Raw genomic sequence first — 6000 nt, 5'->3', positions numbered from 1 at the left:
TTTCCGTGGCACAAGTGACCACAGTCCCACAGGAGGTACCTCCGGGTCCCATACGGCCAGGCCAGAGTGCCTGCAGTGGCAGCGGGGGGGAACGGAGCTCCCGTGGAGCTGGTGGTTGTCCTGCAGCTGCAGCTAATGGAAACGCACAGGAGAATCCCAGGGGAGTGCCTATTGGGTAGAGCAATTATTCCTCAGCCTGAAAGGCAAGGCAGGAATCACATTCCCTAATGCCTCTCCTAAAGCATAATTCAATAATTAATAGTTGCTCTTTGGCACTTGTATGGTAAAATAATGGCATCGGAGAATGGGGAATGCAGAGCAGCCTGAGGTTCCCCTCAGCGGTGATCATTCATAACAGAAGAGCTTTTACCCAAGAAATGAGAAGAATCTGGTGGGATTCACAGCCACAGCCCAGGTCAGCGGGCCACAAAGGCATCCACAAAGCCGACCTGCTTGTCGCAGCCTGGGCTCCACCTGTTTCCAGCAGAGAGCTCCTGGGGACCTGTAACAGGAGACAGAATGTCAGAAACCAGCACAGGAGGCGGAGCCTCTGCCTCAAGGCTGCTGGGTGCTGCAGAGCAGTGCCGGGCCGCAGGAGGCTGCAGAGAGCTGAGCTCCCATTCTGCTGCCCCCACATTGGCCCCGGGTTACTTCTCCAAAAGGACGGTGATGCATTGGCACAGCTGCCCAGGGGTGGGGAGTCCCCGTCCATGGAGGTGTTCAGACCCGCAGGGATGTGGCACTGACTCAGCACTGAATTTGCTCTTTAGAAACGTAAACCAGTGCTGAGCGGGGTCATGCAAATAAGGAGATACAGACATTCCTCCTTCCCACAGGTGAATCAACATCCATCCATCCATACGTGATGAATCGGAATTGCATTTTGCTTTGTTCAGATGTCTTGGAGGTGAGTTTGAAGCCGCCCGTGCCAGGGGTGAGCCCCAGGTGGAAAGCCCAGCACGAAGCCCTGGGACAAGAGCCAGCATGCAAACAGGATGCTGAGGGCTTATCCTAAATGCATGGAAGTTACAAAACATTTTCTGACTTTCATGAGTGAGTCATGGTTGTTACTATTTTGGGCAGACCTTTCTGAAGTCATCAGCATGGTTCCGCAACAGATTCCACTCCCCAAACCTTTGGCCAGATGTTGAAACACCAAACACATCTGACCCATGCATCTCCCTTGCTTCCTCTCTCCCTGAACATGATGTTAACTTCTCTCTGGTTTCAGACGGTGGAAGCACTCAGCAATTGGGATAAGCGCCCGCTCGGCACGCTGCTGGCAGCTGTGCTGTGGGACGCTGGTGGTGCTCTGCTGCCTGCAGGCACAGCTCACTGCTGGGTGCGGGTGCTTCCTGCAGGCACTGCACCAGCATCACCACAAAGCACAGCCCTTGTGGCTGACGTTGGATTAAGTCAGAGACAAGGTAACAGATTTAGCTGGATCTAATGTAGTTTTAGCACAATATGGATGAAGAATGCTGGAACTGGACACCATGTGGCACTGAGGCCTCCCACCAGGAGTGCTGTGGGATGTGCGGGAGGAGCCAGCGCTGGTCCCAAATATGTCCCTGTGGTGCTGCCGTCCTGATGTTCTCATTGGGAACATGGTTCAATTGCAGCATTCATAATGGAGTGCCGCTCTACTGGGCCATACCAACACACAGTTCCTGCCTTGAGCGCCCAGCAGCAGTCCATGGCACAGCCTCGTTAGCTGCTGTCCCTGCTCACCACACCGCCACCGAGCAGCATTTGGGCCACAGGCAGCACGGGGCAGCCAGCAGCACAGGGCTTGTGGTGCTGCCAAACCACGCCAGTGCCCATAGGAGACCAGGCATGGCACGCACAGATGTTTTTGCATAACAAAGGAGGAAGGAGAACATCTCCATTATTAGGGAGGAATGTTTCCTGGCACAGCCTTTCTGCAGCTCAGCAACCCCTGGTGCAGCAGGCAGACATCACTGGTGCTTCCCAGCCACACACCTCCCATGTGGGAGCGGCTTCCCGTCAGGCTGGTTTCAGGCCGGTTTCAGGCTCTCCCCACTTTCCATCACCCCACCCTGACGCACTGCTGCAGTTGATAGCACTGCACATGCTCTAACCAGGGCTGCTCCGCGGCTGTCACCATGCAAGGGAGTGCCGGGGAATTCCCTGCGTGATTCAGGTGTGACTTCCACACTCAACTCCAGGCTGTACCACCCCGAGCTGAGATTTTCCATTTCCCCTCTGTATGGTGTAGCATCTCGACCCCTCCTGGCAGCACGGTGTGCTCTCCACAGCCCCAGCCGGGAACACAGCAGCACCCCGGTGTGAGAGCTGCAAGCACCCTAGTGTTCCTGCCCAGGGAGGCAGAAAACATGGAAGAGAATCCTTGAAAGCCACAACACCCACATGCTACAGCCCTGGGGCTCTGCCGGAAGGGACTCTGCATCTCTTTGACGTCTCATGCATGAGAGGGGTGAAACAAAGCTCTGAATATTGCAGAGTGCAGCAACGAGGGCTGACCCTGCACACTCTGCACTTAGTGCAGCATGCCCTGCAGCTGGCAGCCTGGAGACTGCAGCTCAGCACTGCACTGCTGAAGGGCACGGGCTTGGCATGCACCCCAAGCTCTGCTCTCCTCACACATAGCACTGAGAGCACACTGCTCCAGCCCCACATACAGCACTGGGAGCACACTGCTCCAGCCCCACACACAGCACTGGGAGCACACTGCTCCAGCCCCACACACAGCACTGGGAGCACACTGCTCCAGCCCCGCACAGTGAAGGTCCTGCTGCTGCCAGGTGCTGCAGTGTGCACTGATCACATGGGCCCTGGGAATGAGGGTTCATTTCTGGTTGGTTCTCCTCCCGCTGCAGTCTCCCCTGGTTCAGTCTGTTAGTGCACTGCTCTGATACCAGCAATAGGCACAGAAATCATTGGTTACAAAAACACAGCCCCCGACACAGCAACAGTGAGGGAACACGGCACAAAGGGAACTGCTTATAGCGGAGATAAGGAGGGAAAGGCTTCTGCTGTGCAAATGGAAGTTGAAAACAAAAACAGAGCTCTGACAGAGGCCTCCAGTGCTGTCCTCACCCGGGCTGGGAGCTCCATGCACGGAGCAGGGCCAGCACCACGGTACCAGCAGGAAGGGATGCTGCGGTCACAGCGGGCAGCGCGGTGCCTGGAAACCCCGTAGGTGGTGCAGCTGATGCGGAGGTGAGCCTGCTGTTCCCATTCTCTTGGCCTGTTTGAAGCTGGTATGAATCAAGTCAGAGGGTTAATCCCCACCTCGCAGACACGGGGAACAATGCCATGCTAATGCTTTCCTGTGGATTTGCTAATTCGACTTTTCTTTTCTGGAGACATCAAAGCAGGATCCTGCAGAAGAGAACTTCCTCATCAACACAGAGAAAAAGGAAATCACTCATTTAGTGGAAAGGATACAGACAAACCAAAGGGAAACATTTCCATTTTCTTTTTATAGCTCTGAGAAAGAACTTAAAAGGGTGCATTCCTTAAAGTCTGTGTTCATCGCAGAGAAATGGAGCTTTGGGCCCTTCCGCACAGCTGCCCTGTTCTCTGGCCCTATCAATAAGAACACTGATAAAATGAATGGAACATCATTTTGTCGTTCACAATGTTGTGCCGTATCGTTTGAAAAGAGAGGAAGGGAGCCAGGAGGAAACAAAGGACATGTGGAGAGCCCAACACAAACGTCGGAGGAGATTTCCTGAGCACCCAGCCAGCTCTGTGTGTCCTGTGACCCATCCCAGAGAACTCCGCTGTACCGCACCAGGGCACACTGCTCCACGACAGGCACCCCGCAGAGGAAGCCTCGAGTTAATTACATTAATGACAAACAATGTGCACACAAAGCTCTGCATACAGATCGGCCCAGCTCCCACCTGCTGCTGGCTGCGGGCACAGCGTTCGTGCTCTGCTGCCGGCCCTCCCACAGGCACCCAGCAGTTCTGCTGAGCACACTGAGGGGCTGCCAGGAGGCTGCAGACATTTCAACTCCAAAGTCAGCACCAAGTAAAGCTCTCATCGCAGCTGCAGGGAAGACAAAAAGCCCCCAGACCTACCCAAGGACGGGAGGAGCGAGGCCGAGCGATTCCTTCACTCCCCTACATCTCAAAGGAGCAGCGAGGGAGCCAGGGCTGCATGGGGCTTCTTGCTGCCCTGCTGGTGGTGGCAGAGCAGTGAAACCATCAGACGTGGTTCCATTTCCTGGAGCTAAGAACAAGCCTGTTGTCATGGGGTTTCCTGGAGCCTTTCCTACCCTCGGCTTTTATCCAACACAGTTTAGAAGTTATAGCCTGCGGAACCGCCGGGCAGCTCAGAGACGTTCCTGCCCCTCGGTAGCGCAGGGCTTTGTGGGCTGCCAGCACCTGGGAATGCCCACCCAGGGACACGGGCTCCCTGGGAGCAGCAGTGCCCCCCAGCACAGTGCTGGGCCCCGCACAGGGGCCCCCGGCTTTTGCTTCCGCGGGCCCCACAGCCAGCACATCGTCAGCTGCACTGCCACCGCCATGCGAGGAGCCCTGCATGGCCCCGCAGGGACAGCTCACGTTTTATGGCACATCTGTTGGTGATGGCTGCCTGTCAGCCTCACAGGGAAGCACTGAGCAGCTACACGGAGCTGGCGGAGCCGCACAGCTGCGGCTGCACATGGCCACAGACTGATGGGCCACGGGTTTCCTTCTATCCCAGCCAAGCTATCTGTTTAAATCTTCTGCAGAAGTGAATTCCAGAGAGATACAATGCACTAGGGAAAGAACATTTATTGCCTCCAAATGTACTGACCTTCCAATTTGTACTTGGCCACTTGAAAAGTACTGTTGCTAATTATTATTATTACCGCATCAAAGGAAGAGTGCTCAGTTTTAACCATTAGATTTAACCAAGAAAGAAGAGTAACTCGAAGCCTCGAAAAGTTGCTTGGAATTCCATTGTGAGCCTTTCAAAAATTACCAGAAAAATCAGCCTAAGAACATGTCATCCCACCTGAGTGTGCCCTGATCTTTTAGCTCAGTCGGTGTCTCCTTGGAAGTCAATAGATCTCTAAGAAAAAATATCAGTGTGCCACACATGTAGTTATATTTTCATCGTGTAATGCAGAAACATGAATAAAAATATCTATCAAGCCAAGTGGAAAATTTTAATTGCAAATCAGCCTGTGTTAAGCAAGGTATGCACCTGGAAAGTGCCTCGTAAAAAGCCAGCTCTGCAGTTCCCCCCCCGGCCATCAGTGCTCTCAATACGTGTCACAAACGTGCAATGTGCAGAAATCTGTTGCTACTTCTGGAAATAAAATCCGCAGCCTGTTTGGCCACTGCACACCCAGAGCTCAAAATAACGCTTGTGGAGAGCTGCAGCCCCAGGCTGGGCTGCGGCACGGGACGGCCAGGGACAAACACACCTTATCTATAAATACATCAACAAACACACAGGCAGCCGCCGGCCGTCCCAGGCTCCAGCTCCAACACGGGCGCTTTGTGAGCGGCTGCAGCGAGCAGAGAAATAACAGCAGCTGAGGGAGGGCAGCCCGGGTGTGGGGCACAGCACTGGGCACGTGCTGGTGGGACAGGCCCCCCGCCTCCCTCCGGCTCTGATGGCAGCTGGACACTACCGCTATTTCTACAGCTAATTACACAGCAGTCAAGGACTTCAGCGATGACACAACATCAGCACGGGCTCTGAATGCTCTTCATAGTGTGCGCTTTCTCCTGAGTCAATGCCCAGGCACATATGTCAGCTATATGTTGTATTAATGAGTGCTCCCCTCAGAGCAGCTTTAGTGCCTGAGGTTGACCTCACAGTGCGCTCAGGCCCCAGTGCCCCGCACTCAGCTCCCTTACTGACAGCAGCGGGCACCTCCCAGGCACACAGCAGGAACGCTCTCAGGCCCACGCCTGCTCTGTTTGCCATCAGGGAGCATCAGCACACAGAGGCACCAGCACTGGGTCTAGCGCTGCCGTCCTGACTCCTGTGTCAGCCTATGGGCAGCCT

The 6000-nt window shown here is 54.7% G+C and overlaps 1 protein-coding gene across 1 annotated transcript in view; it reads right to left on the bottom strand.

The window, feature by feature from the left end:
- Positions 1-356: 356 nt before the first annotated feature.
- Positions 357-6000, bottom strand: part of PWWP2B (PWWP domain containing 2B) — a 29406-nt gene continuing 23762 nt past the window's right edge. The window contains exon 3 of the mRNA XM_085229725.1: positions 357-502. The gene's annotated coding sequence lies outside the window, so the exon portion shown is untranslated. The remainder of the gene's footprint in view (positions 503-6000) is intronic.

This window comes from Meleagris gallopavo, chromosome 8 (genome assembly GCF_905368555.1).
Source record: "Meleagris gallopavo chromosome 8, MGAL_WU_HG_1.1, whole genome shotgun sequence".
Classification (NCBI taxonomy): Eukaryota; Metazoa; Chordata; class Aves; order Galliformes; family Phasianidae; genus Meleagris; species Meleagris gallopavo.
Note: the sequence above shows the minus strand (reverse complement) of the source record. Positions and strands in the feature narration are given on the sequence as shown.